The 14038-nt window shown below is 42.7% G+C and overlaps 1 protein-coding gene across 2 annotated transcripts in view; it reads right to left on the bottom strand.

Moving 5' to 3' along the window:
* The window catches only part of LRRC3B (leucine rich repeat containing 3B), a 108117-nt gene extending 94651 nt beyond the window's left edge, over positions 1 to 13466 (bottom strand). The window contains exons 1-2 of one of the 2 annotated variants that reach the window (XM_052001236.1): positions 12835 to 13466; positions 7362 to 7494 (exon numbers count right to left, since the gene is read on the bottom strand). The gene's annotated coding sequence lies outside the window, so the exon portion shown is untranslated. Of the gene's footprint in view, positions 1 to 7361; positions 7495 to 8000; positions 8274 to 12834 lie in introns of those variants that run through there. The other variant, XM_052001235.1, reaches the window with a different exon arrangement.
* Between the last annotated feature and the right edge of the window lie 572 nt (positions 13467 to 14038).

Consider the following 14038-nt stretch of genomic DNA (forward strand, 5'->3'; position numbering starts at 1 on the left):
GCCATCTGTTGGGTGATACTCAGTGAGCAAAATGGCATCACCACTGTGTCCTCCCAATTACTCAAGGGCTAATTACCCAACCTGTGAGAGAACTAGACCCTTTGCTCTTCTACCCACTCCTCCTGCTACCTGCTGTCTGGTTTTTTTTAATCATATTGTCCTATTGCGTCATCCCCCGAAGCAAAGATGATACTAGAAATTGTCCAGGTGGCTATCAATGCAATGAGTGTAGAAGGACGCTGACACTATTAAAAAGATGTGACCTTGGATGTTGGAAAGTTTAAGCTTGAATCCTATCAGCTTTTCAGACCATGGAAAAGTCAGTAATTTCCTTGAACCTCCATTTCCTTAGGTGTACAATGGGAATAATAAACAAGACCTACATAACCAGATTATTGTGAAGCTTAAATGATTGTATACAAAGAGGATTTGCAAACAGTCAAATATTATAAAATGTTCAATACATATGAATTACATATATCTCCAGAGATATTGGAATAACTATTGAGAGGTAACTGTACTTATTATTTCATTACTAAAGGAGTTTCCAATACAAACATTGATTCAACAATTAGTCTACGTCTTATAGGTCAACAAAGTTGCCTAGAACATTGGGAGGGTAAGTGACTTGCCTAAAATTGGACAATTAGTATCTGTGAGAGGTAAGGTTTGAATCCAGATTTCTCTAAGAGGTTGGTTCTCTATTTCCTATGCAATTATACTTTTAAAAGTTCATATAATTAATGAGATATTTGAAAATGTCTTTCAACTCAGCCTATTTCGGTGAAATTTATATGGTTTGTGCATTATTTAATTGAAAGGGAAAATAAAGACCTCTTCCTTCTTTCATAAGTTTTATATGATCCAAGATTCATGTCTCCTCTCCCCTTTTCCCCTTGGAAAGAGTTCTCCATGGACCTCTGGACAGGACTAGGGCTTAGTAGGCAAATCTCCAGGTCACAAGATAGAAATAGAACCAAATGAAAATCAATTTGAAGGTGCCACAAGAGTCAATGCCCAGTTGGAGAAAGGATTCTTAGTATATGCTGAAATTGACGATGGGACATTGGGCAACAATACAAGGAATAATTATTTTCAAAGAAATCAAATATCTCAGGAAATGAAAAACAAGAAAAAAAGATGGTATAAGAAGCTAGGAAACTTATTGAATTCCCACTAGAAGGGACCATGTAAACATAGTAGGAAGGATGAACAGGATGGCTTTGAAAGATACATGTTGAATTTTTCCACTTCAAAAGAAAGCAAGCTCATTATTCATTACACAGGCACATTTCTCTCCTTCAGTGCTACCAGTACCTGTGGCAATTCAGGTTTTATTTGGCTGTTGCTAAGTCCAAAATAAATAAATAAAATGGAGGGAGGGAAGCAAAGAATGGAAAATGAAGGACAGAATCAACAATCATTCCCGATCAATGACACACAACTGATCATATCAGTGGATTTTATCCACCTGGGTTTTTCTGTGCTCCACTGAGCAATGAAAGCTCAGAATGATCTTGGGCAGCTCAGAAGATTTTTCTTTTCCCTTTTCTGCCTCTGCCTCTTTCAAAGCTTTATTCTTCCCACTCTTTCTCTTTGTCTTCCTTCTTTTTTCATACCTGGTCTATATTAAACACACACACATTCCTCAGTGTATTCTCAAATCTCTCCCACTCTGCCTCTACTTCCATGTGCTAAACCTCTTTTTACATTTTTTCTAGCCCACTCCTATTCTGTTTCATTCTCTAGAATAATAATAGTAATGATAGCTAGCACTTACTTAACACTTTAATATTTGCAAAGGACTCTACAGATATTAATCTCTTTTTATCCGCACAACAAGTGTAATTACTGTTATGTCCATTTTTGGATGAGGAAATTAAGACAAACAGAGATTAAATCACTGTTTTGGGTCACATAAGCCAGTGTGAAGATAGATCTAAACTCAGTTTTTCCTAATTCGAGGTGCAGCACACTATGCACTTCACCACCTAGCTGCAACCTAGAATATTATCTCCTATCCACTTGCTTTCTAAGAGGTCAGTCTTCTATTCATTTAACCACACTTCTACAGGATTATAGATTTAAATTTAAAAGAAATTTCAGAGATCCAACGTCCTTATTAAAATAATAATTATAATAAATCCAGAAGTTCAATGTCAGAGAAGTTAAATGGCTTGCCCAAATGTCTCAAAGGCATTAAGTGACAAAGTTTGAATCTAAGGTTTTCTACCTTTACTCCCTCCCTCTTTGGCTTCTTTTTTCCCTTTCTCTCTCCCTCCTTTCCTTCTTTCTCTCCTTCCTTTATCTTTCTCCCTCTTTTTCCTTCATTCCCCCTTCTTTTCTCTCTTCCTCCCCTCCTCCTCTCCTTCTTCTCTTCCTTCCCTCTTTCTCATCTTTCTTCCTTTTTTGCTTCCCTTTTTTCTTCTTCTTCCTTCTCTCCTCCATTTCTTTCCTTCCTTCCTTCCTCTCTTCCCCTGCCTCCCTCCCTCCTTCTGTTTCTTCTTCCTTCCTTCCTTCCTTTCCTTTTTTCTTCCCTCACTTCCTCTCTTCCTTCCTTCTCTCCTTCCCTCTCTTCCTTATTTTTTATCTTTCTATTTTTATTAAAAATTTCACAAATATTTCAAATAAAAAACAAGACAGGATTTCATAAGGAACTATGAGTTTTTGCAGGCAGAGGGGATGGTAATAGATACACAATGACCAAAAGCATCTGGCTATCTTTCCCTAGCACTCCTTGATCATGTCCACTCTTTGTGGTAGAATCACTTAGAGATGTACCTGCCTAGTTCATAAACTGTTGTCTTGAAATGATGTTCATCCATATCATAGAAAGAGTTTTTCTCTTTGCTTCTTTAAACTGGACTCAGAGGAACAATTTAAAGCCACCACTAAAAAAGCATAAAAGTATACCTTTGATTTTCTTTCCCTACTCCCTCCTTAAACTAGCTGTAGATGTTGGCTATACCGCTTTGCAGGTACAAGTTTATATCTTACATCTAAAACAAAGAACACTCAGCACTCAATCTCTGCTGGCCAAGAGTCCGTGCAAGTCACCGATCATGCTAATGACCATGGTCTGTACACATAGACTCTGGTATTAAGAAGAGAAAACACAGCTTACTCATTTTTGAGCCCTCTCTAAATCATCGGCTATTCTTTATAAAAAGGAAATGCTGGACCAGGGGTGAGGTGGGAGCAAGAGAAACTCAGACTCCCTTCCTGAACTTTACGCTTTAGCTATGGATAAATATATGAAGGCCCTTCAGTTTTATAACCAGTTCTAAACCAAGGAAAATATGGACTATAAAATCCAGCTAGATCCAAGTACCTTCTGGCTATGTAAATCACATACGATCACAGAACAACCCCCAAAATTTCACAAATATTTCAAATAAAAAACAAGTTTCCTTGAAGCAACTTGATTCTAAAAGTTAGTCGTAGATAAACCATTAGCTATCCAATTAAGGAATGGGGATGTAGCAAAGGTTTTAACTCATCTTTAATTTCAGGGATGTTTGCTCTAGTCAGTCAAGTATCCTTCAGGGTTCCTATATAATTTAAAATGACTTATTTTTTTCATGATATTTATTCTGATTTTATTTCTCAAAACAGGTACTAAAAAATAATTTTCTAACTAACTGTAATTCTAAGGATCTTTCCCTGGGATGATAGCAAAATGCTAATCATATGAGAGGTGTGGCAGATAAAACCTGTTATTTCATAGGCATGAGGTATCACAAATGAGGAAATTGCCTCCATCAATGTAGAGCTTCCCCTTCTACAATATAATCATTTCCTGGAGCACTAGAAAAATTCAGAGATTTGTCCAAGTTCACATAGTCAGTAGTTATTTGTGAAAAAGAGCTTGATCTCAGGTATTTTTAGGTAGCTTGGTTACACATTGATTCAGAAGATCTAAATTAAAATCTAGCCTCAGATATTTACTACATGTCTAACCCTGAGTAAGTCAGTCTCTGTCTGCCTCAGTCTTCCAATTTTTAAGATAGGGGACATCAAAGTGCCAATTTCACAGGGTTAACTGCGAGTTAAACAAATGAAATAAAGTATAGAAATAATTTTACATATATGCGATATAAATGCTAGTTATTATTATTAAACAGAAAATTTCAACATGTTGTCTCTCAATGATAAGAATAAAATATATCTGTATACCAATTTAAGATTATCAAAGTGTTTTACAAACATCTGCATAAACCTGTTAGAAAAAATTTTCAATTGGAAAATATGAATTTTACTAATATTAATTTTTTTCCCCTTTGAGGAAGAGTACTTAAACTTAATACTAAAACTTTATCACCTGAATTTGACACCTACTATTAATTTATAATCTTGAAGAAGAAAAATATCTTTATCCACTATGAATAATTTAACTATTCTCAGCAAGACAATAATCCAAGACAATTTTATAGGATTTATGAGGAAAGATAGTGTCCATCTCCAGAGAAAGAACTAGTAGACCCTGAATGCAGCTCAAAGATACTTTTTCTTACTTAATTTTTCTTATTGTTGTATTTTTTGTCTGGGTTTTCTTTCACCTGATGATTTACATTGAAATATATTTTGTATGACTACACATGTACAACCTATGTCAAATTGCTTGCCTTCTCAATGGGGAAGGAAGGGAGAGAATTTGGAATTCAAAATTTGAAAAAAAAAAGTTAAATTTGTTTTTATATGTAATATTACATGTAAACGCGAAAAATAAACTACTAGATAAAATTAAAAAGTTGGAAAAAGAAAAATATCTTTATTTGATTAGAAGCCTAGAGACTGAATTTTCATGGAATAATGCACATTTTATGAAAAATCTTTAAAAAGTGAGTTTGCCAAATCTTTGTAAGAAGATCTAACATCATTTCTTTCAAGATACCTTTAAGGAAAGAGTTATTGAGTCAGCACCAGTAAATCTAACAAATGCCTGCAAATACTAATATGGAGAATGATAACTTTTGTAAAGCCTCTTGTCATTGTAAACAAAACCACACACAACAAATTGTTGTTATTAGTCATTAAAAGTATCCTTAAGCTTTTATTCTGCTTAGTAACATCTGGGTTAAATTGAGCAGGTTATACATGTTAAGTTGATCAAGTCTATTTATTGCTTCTAACTTAGCTTCTAATATCTTTTTTTTTAATCCCAGATAAAACCTCTGCCACCAAACTCATTCAAATTTAATTTAAAACTCCACTTCAGTTTTAATAATTGCATTCCTTTTTCTCCCACCATCCTCTTCAAACTGTTTTTCTAAGAACCTTATTACTCAAGCTCTCAAAAGTCTTTTTATTAAAAATAGCTCAAGGTCAGAATTTCTGCCCCTTTTCTACTTCTTTTTTTTTTTTTTACCCTAAAAATGATGAACCTAAAATGTGAATTAGAAAATATACATGTGCCTACGAGGAAACTATGTAAACATTGTTTTCTGAATCATAGGATTTTCATTCTTTCCATTACTCTTACCTTTAGCATATAGCATGAAGCTCCCCATGACCCCCTCGATCCCCTGACATCATCAGGGTCAGAAAACCAGAGTAACAAAAAATAAGCAAAAAAAAAAAATGATTAGCCCTTAACATGGTATCTACAATATTGATAACAAGAATTTGTTTTGTGGACTGTCCATTATAACCCAATCAAGTTCTTCTAGTCCCCACTCTAATGCCCCACTTCAGAAAATAAAATTTCTAAATTTTAAGTACTTGGGAATTTTGTATAAGTTTTTCACAATTATTTTTGTAGTCTTCTAACTCTACCCAATTCCATATCCTTTTTTTCCTTCTATTAGACAATTAATCATAATGTATTCCCTAGATGCATCAGACTGGTACAGTGTTTTTCAGATTACTAAATGCCAAGGAATGAGGAAATACTTAGATTGTTTATTGAATACAATGAAATACATGGGTACCTGGGGGGAAAGTAAAGGGGAAAGGCAAGTTATAAAGAGAAAGAAGAGAAGTCCAAGCTAAGAATGCTATTGTTGTTGTTCTAATTATTATTTTTAAGAACTAAGGGCCTTTGGTTGTAAAACTTTTATAGGTTAGTAAAAATTTTGCCATGGGGCTTTTGGTTGGGAAATATTGGCAAATCAAAAACTTATCATTCCCTGCCATTGCCTAATTGTATAGTGCTTTCTGCTCCGTCTCAAAATACCTACATCGTAATAAAGTTTAAAATTAATTTTAAGATTAAAAAATGAATAGCCCTCATGATAAATGAAGATAATCAATAATGAGTCACCAAACTGTCAAACTTAGACTCATAAATAGCATTTTAGAGTTAAAGTAATAAAAACAGCTAACATTCAAATAACTCTTTAAGGTTTTCAGGGAGCTTTACAAATATAACAATAATTATAATTCTTTACTGTTTTAAAGTTTGCAAATTTGTTTACAGATATTATCTCATGTTATCCTCATAACAACCCTGAGACAAATGTTATAATTATTCCCATTTTATCATTGAGGAAACTGAGGTAAAGAAAAGTTGTCTTCTTTGGGATCATATAACCAGTCAGTATTTAAGGCTTAATTTTAATTCAGATCTTTCTGATTCTGAGTCTAGCACTCTATTCACTTTGCCATCTACACATTCAAAACCTGAGACCCAGAGTTAATGCTTCTCGCCCATGATGATATAGGTAATGAACAATGGAAGAGACAGGATTCTAACATCTGGAGTTCTTTGACTCCAGATATAGAACATTTTTGTCTACTGTGACAGAATCCTATTTTGACAGTGGTACTTAATATTTATGGAATTGCATTTTGGTCTTGGCCCATCCCCAATTGGATCAAAGGGTAATCGATTTATTAGAGTTGTACGGAACTATAGAGTTTATTGAATCTATTGATTCATTTTGCAGAGGAGATAGGTAAGTCGGAGGTGATATTTGAACTGGGGTCCTCCTGATTCCGATACCAGTACTGTAGTCTCTACCTACCAAGGAGAGATGGAGAGTATGCTGATAAGGAAGGAAGTCTACAGTCAAATACCCCCAGCCTTCAAAGTCTGCCAGCATGACTTCCCGTGGGCACCTTGTCAACAGGATTTCCAGCTAGTCATTCCTAAAGTTATCTGACTCCATTCCAAACTGAAAAGATTAGGAACTCCTACCTTAGGCTGTTTCAGAACAAGGATAGGGGACAATTCATCTAATCAATGTAAAATCATCCAAGTTGCTACTTTCCTTTATCTTGGTCTTTTTATATTAGAAATTTTTCAATGCGGCTTTGATTTCCCCTTTCTAGTAGCACTTCTCCATACAGACTGCAGAAATGAGAACCACAGGAAGCTGGCCCAACCTCCTCCCACACTCTCTTCGTGAAGCCCAGCTTACCTATATGTTGGGTTGGCTCCAAGGGAAGAAGTCCAGTCCTGTAGCTGGGAAACTACATTACTGCTACCAGGGTCTTAACAACACCCATAGAAATTACACAGTGGGTCCTTATTTCTTTGGTCCCAGAAGATACCTATGGACACAAATAATCCCTATGAGATATTTTGGTCAACTCATTTTCTCCCAGACTTCAGCATTGTCACCTGTAGAACTAGAGGGTTAGTTGAATTACATGATCTTGAGATCCTGGCCATCTCTGGATGAATGATTTAGGACCTACATGATTTGATATAAAATTGCCACTTGGAGAAATTCCTTTCAAATTTAGAGGGAAGGTGATGCTTCCATCCTTCAATGTAACCTTTGGAGCCATCCTCACCTCACCTTTGTCTCAATCTTTTCTTAAAGACTCAAAGTCTTAAATACTCAAAGGTCAGAGAAGCAGGCTTATATATGGTCATTTTTAAAAATCTATATTCTCAAATCATTATTGGTGTGTGAATTGTGCTGTTGTTTTTTCCAAGCCAACAAGAATAATAACAAAAAAAGGAAGGGGAAGAGAATGGAGTGAGGGAAGGAGAAGGCAATGAAAAGAGTGTTGGAACTTGAAAAGTCACTGAGCCTTAATTCAAATCCCACCTGTTACTTCCTAGCTGAGTGACTTTAGGCAAATCGCTTAACTTCCACGGATCTCAGTTTCCCCATCTGTAAAACGAAGGAATTGGATTAGATGTCTTCTTGGTTCATTTTAGTTCTAGTTCTAAGATGTCATGTGATGCTAAAAAAAAAAAAAAAGGTAGGGAGGGAGGGGGAGAGAGGGATGGACTGTGAATAGCTTCCACATTATTCTTCCTTTAGGGAAGGAGTTTATGACCAAGTGTGCTAGACAGCACAGCTGTAAAGCCTTTCTGTCTTTTGTATTGAAAATTTTCTCAATTTTTGCTAATTAAATGCACTATTATTTTTGTGAAAGTTTCACAATTCTTGCAAGAATTGTTTGCGGCTTAGTGTTGACAAAAGAGCTGGCTTTCCTTCTTTTTCCTGCTCAAACCACTTATAACATATCAGTGAAATTGTCTGAATAATAGTTTTCCTTTTTTAAAAAAAACTTCCATTGTGTTTTTAAATGTTGAAAAACAACTATAGGAAATACAATATTTCTAAATATAAACATATTCTGAGAAGGCACAAACGACCAGTAGTCAGTGAATGCAATGTGGACTTAAGTCTGGCCCTGGCATTAACATGTTATGAATACAAATCATTCTGGTCTGAGGGTTCTTAGCTGTAAACTATGAAGGAGAAGTCTAGTTGTCTTCTTCAGAGGGTTCTTTCTAGATATAAAACTGAAGAACTATGCTGAATATAACTAAGCATGATCAAGGGGTAGAGGGAGAGCAAGCTTGCTAGACAGGCATTGTTTGGGGATTTGCTTAAACCTCTGAGTCAGTTCTCTAGGGATCATGTTCCGATCCCTTCACCTCCACCTTCACCAGGAAATAGGCCCTGAACAGTAAGCAAAAAGGCTTTATGGGGATCAGAAAAAGCACTGGACTTGAAAGATCCATTCTCACTGCTTTTCCTACCCGCCCCCTTTTCTTACACACAAAAAAGGGGGCTGAATGTAAGACTCAAGAAAATTGAGATGTGTCTTTTTACTGGGAAAACCTGGATAAGTTATATAACTCCTCTCAGCCTCGGTTTCCTCATCTGTAAATTGGATAGAAAAGAATTTACTTCATCTGGCATATTTTGAGGATCAAATGAGATAACCAATGTCAAGCCCTTTGCAAGTGTTTAAGGCCATATATAAATGTCAGCTTTACTATTATTGTCATTGTAAGGAAGTGCAGTGGACAGACCCCTGAGGCTTGGAGTCAGGATCACAGAATTTCAGGATTAGCAGGACCTCAAAGGCTATCAAGAGTAACTAACCCATGTCTGCAAAAGAATCCTCTACATCATCCCCAGTAAATACTCAAGTAATTTGTACTTAAAAATCCACAGGGGTTGATTGAAGGGATCACAGTGCTCACCCCATTTTTGATACTTAAAGACTGGGCAACCATAGGCACATGTTTTTACCTCTCTGATCTTATTTCTTCGTAAAATGGAGATAAAGATACCAGGACTTAACCTCAGAATTGTTGATGAAGATCAAATAAGTTAATGATTTTAAATGTTTTATTAACTGAAATTGAGTCAGTAGAACCTGAATTCAAAGCTAAATTCCCTATCCCCACCCCCTCCAACCCCACTTCCTTACTTATGGTCTTGTGCAAGTCTCTTAATCTGCACTCAATTTCCTTGTCTGCAAAATGAAGGGCTAGCTCTCCACCACAGCTAAGACCCCTTCCAGCTCTAAAAAAAATCTACTTTCATGAATTAGCTGTGCTCTGGGCACGTCCTCACAGACACAGTAAGATGGCTATTTCAGGATGACTAAAACCCAAATTCAATCAATCATCACTCATTGAGTACCTACTATGTAGCAAGCACTGTCCTAGGTGCTAGGAAGCACTAGCAGCTGAGATGCCTGCTAACCTGTTCAAGAACGATGATCCATTCTAAACGTGACTGAGCAGGTGAAAATGGAGATTTGGGCAAATATCTGAATAATTCAAGTTTGATTTAGTTTCTGCCTTTTCAATTGATCTGGCAATTTAGGATCAAGCCTGCCTGGGAGGGCCTTTAAGAGGGTTACACAGGAACCAGGACAGAACAGATCAGGTTTATAAGTTCAAGGAAATACACTGGGAGAAGACAGAGCAAGTGGGAATTCCCCTTTCCCCACTTCTCTGGGTCTCCTGGAGCTCCCAGCATCTCTGGCAGCCAAGCAGGACGGAAATGCCTAGGCAATCAGATGGAAGGAAGTCACTTTCAGGGCTTCTCCCTGGGATGGAGGGAGGACAGTTACGGAATTTCTCTTAGGAGGCCTAGAGGATATGGCTTTCTCTACTAGAAGGGCCAGGGGCGGGCTGGCACGGGGCCAGGGAAGGAGGAAGGCAGAGGAGAGAGCTTTCCCCAGCCCTGGTTTCCCCTGGAGGTAAAGGAAAGTGGAGATTAGAGTGAACTCACAGGGGTCAGCCTGCAGATCTCAGAAACCAAAACAAATTCCGAGGGGTGTGAGAAGCACACACCCCCTCCCCTCTCTCCGAGCCACCAATTATTCCCCACAGAAGAGGAAAAACACCTTGCCAGTCTGGATTTGGGGGAGGGAGGGAGGGAGGGAGGTGAGACTCCCGCGGGCAGCCTTGCCCCTAGCGGGGTGTGCGCCTCCTCCTGTTCCGGGGAAGGGAGGGTTAAGCCCGGTGTTTCCCCGCCCAGGGGAGCCCAGCTTCAGGCTGCAGCTCGGGAACCCGAGCCCCGCCGGGGCCCCTGGTAGAGAGGGGGGCAGGTGGCAGACTAGGCGGGCAGCAGGAGGAGGAGGAGGAGGGGCGACTAAAGCTTTTCTGCTGCAGCCTGGGCCACCGCCTGGTGCCATTCGTGCCTTTTATTCCAAGGTAACCAGAGGCGAAGGAAGAGGAGGAGGAGGAGGAAAAGGAGGAGGAGAAGGAAAAGGAGGAGGAGGAAGCAGAAGAGGAAGAGAAGAAGGAGGAGAGCCGGGCCGCGCCTTTTCCAATCTCAACCTGCAGCATCTTCCTCCCCAGCTAGCCGAGAGCAACCTGCAACTAGCGGCGGGCGACAAAGTGGAGAGGTCCCCAGAAAACCCGTCCCTCCCTCCCCCAAGCTTGAAGGAGCCGCTTGCCTGGCCATTCACCCCCACTCTTCTCTTCTGAGCCATCCTCTCGGGCTTCCCCCAGCCCCTCTCCACTTCCAAATGCAGAGCAGCACAAACCCCAGCCCCAGGAAGTGGGCAGCTAAAGCCCTCTCCAGAAACATGCTGGAGGTAGCTCTCTTTTCCACTGCTTCCTCTCACTCCACCCAGGTGCGATCCTCCTTGGGAGGGATGCAGGGGACTACGGTGTGCGCTATCTAGCCGCAGCCCATTCCCTAGCCCCCCACCCACCGAGGCTCGGATCTCCCCCCTCCCCGAGCCCCGCCCCGGCTACCGGAGAACTTCCTCCCCCCACCCAACCTGATCCTGGTCCTAGAAGCTCGGAACTCCGCGTTTCCTCCTCCTTCTCCGCCTGCAGCGCTGGGCAGAGCACCTGGAGCACGGGGCGGGGACCGTGCCTGGGAGCCCCGACGTGAACAGTGGGTGGGAGGGAGGGTAGGGGGATCGGGAGACCACTGAACGAATTGGGAAGGTGTACAGGGGGTGGAAGTGGGAGCTCTCCAAGGGACTCGGGGTTTTGCAATACGTACGGCAGGATGCTGTTTAGTCAATGAAAGGCAAGGCTGTTTCCATGTCTGATCACCCCACGCACTCACACCATCTCCACCTCTAACACCACAAGCATCACCCTCACTTCTCCTATTTCTGCGGGGTGATTTTCCCCCGTTCAAGAAGAAGGCGTTATCGCCTCTCTCCAGAGCACTTCTCGGGCTCCTTAGGATCGAAAGGATATTCGATTCTCCTTAATTCCTCTATTTTGGGCTTCACGGTCCCCTTCCTCCCGCGACACACACACACGCACGCATGCACACACACACAGAGGCCCGCACACTTCTGACTCTACTCCCTTCCCCCTCCCCCGCATACTAAGCGCCAGATCCCCCCTCTCCCCGGGCACCCGTCAGCATCATTCCCGGGGCTGCCCCCCCAGCTCTCCCAAGCCCGTCTGCCCCTCGCCCGGCCCCAACCTCTCCGAACTCAAAGCACTTACTTACCCCACCCCCCCTGATTTGTATTCTCGCAGTTGCCGGGGCACACACCAAGCCTGGTCCAGGCTCCGAGACTCAGCCGGCCAGTAGCTACAACTTGGCTAACCAATAGATGTCGGGGAAGGGGGGAGGTTGGACTTCCCTTGGCCCAGCCTCCCATGCCGGGTCCTGGCCGATCTCGGCTGAGGGGCTGCTTCCCAATCCCTGGCCGCCTCCTTCTTCCCTCCCACTCTCCTTCCCTCTCTCCTTCCATTCCCTCGGCCCCACCTCTCGGCTTCTATTTTCTCTCCGGTCTTATTTTGTTTTGCTCAGTCCCAAATGCAGACCTCGAGACGCCCTGCGGAGTTGTGCCTCCCCGCACTATACACGCCAAGGGGGAGGGATGCCTGCTGTCGGGGGGTGGGGGAAGGGACCACAGCGAAACTCCCCAGGTAACTTACGAGGAGGGGGGCCCCCAGCAGCCGCACTCAGCCCAAAAGTTCAAGGAGTTCGCCCGGTCCCCCACACGTCTCCCCCGGGAGTTCGCCCCCCTCCACCCTCCGTCCCCCTTCCCCGCCGTGCCCAAGCCCGAATCCGTCTAGGAGACGTTGCGAGAACGCCAGCCGCACTTGGCCATCCTTCCCCGCAGGATGGCGAGCCCGCGGTGGGGGCGCCTGCGAGGAGTCGGGCCGGGCGCAACGAAAAGCAACAGGCGGCTGGATCTTACCTTGCGCCAGCACGGTGCCAGGCTAGCTGCTCCATCGGAGCGGCGCCTTGAAGAGGAGGTGGGGAGGAGAGGAGGAGGGTGCCCGGGTGGGGAGGGTGCAAGGGAGGGGGTGTGTGTGGTGCGCGTGTGCGCCTGTGTGTCTGTGAATGCGTGGACGTGTGTGTGTGTGTGCGTGTGCAAGAGGTGGGGGGTGCGCGCGGGCAATGGCTGCTGCTGCCCGTCAGCCAGCCAGTCCACTGCGCCCAGGCCGGGCAGCCGGGACCGTGGGGCCGCCCGGGCTCCCCGTGCGGCCGCGGCCGAGGGCGGGCGCGGGGTGCTAGAACCGCAGGGGCATCTCGCCTGGCTGCGGAGCTGGGGAGGAGGCTCCCGGAATCGCTCCCTCCGGCTGCCGGCTCCCCGGGCGCGCTCTGCCGCCTCCTCCGGGCTGTATGTAGCTGCTGCTGCCGTAACTGCTGCCGCCGCCGCCGCCGCTGCAGAGTCCCGAGCCAGAGAGACGACTGGAAGGAGACAAAGACACAGAGAGGATAGCTTTCCTCAAACAGATGCTCTCCTCTCCATCACTAGAGGGGAGCCTCTTCCAAACCCGGGCAGGGATTGAAGGGAGGAGGCTGGGGCTCAAGAGGCACTCTGGTACTGGCTTGAGTTTTCAACGCCCATTTCCCTAGTTGGGGATGGGAGGGGGAAAGATGATCAGGGGAAGGGGGGGGGAGAAGAAGAGGAAAGTGAGAAAACTGTTTGAAAGCTACTAAGTCTCCATCGCCTCTCCTCTCCCATTTTTCTTTTCTTCTTCTTTTTTTTTTTAAAGGAAGAAAGCCTAGCAAAGACCTAGGAAGGAGAGTTGGTGGGCCCTCATGTGCCTCCAGTTCCACCCTAAGAGAAAGGGAAGACATCGAACGAGCTCATTCCTCACCTTTCTCTTGTATGGAGGAACTTAAGTGTCACAATCCAAATCTTGTTGATAAGAACAATATTTATTTATGTAGTGATTTACGGTTTGCAAACAGATTTGTCTATTTATCTAATCTGAAAGAAGAGGGAAGAGAGAAAGGGGGAAATGGTTTATTGCGTGTGTCCTGGAGCCAGTCCTAGCTCCAGCCTGAACTGACTCTTGTGAGGTTCACAGTGGTCCAGCAGCATCTCTAGAGCGCAAAGTTGGCGATTTTCATTGCTACCTCACTTCCCTTACTAAACCTTATGACTGATC

The sequence above is a fragment of the Antechinus flavipes genome, chromosome 5, assembly GCF_016432865.1.
Source record: "Antechinus flavipes isolate AdamAnt ecotype Samford, QLD, Australia chromosome 5, AdamAnt_v2, whole genome shotgun sequence".
NCBI classification, from domain to species: domain Eukaryota; kingdom Metazoa; phylum Chordata; class Mammalia; order Dasyuromorphia; family Dasyuridae; genus Antechinus; species Antechinus flavipes.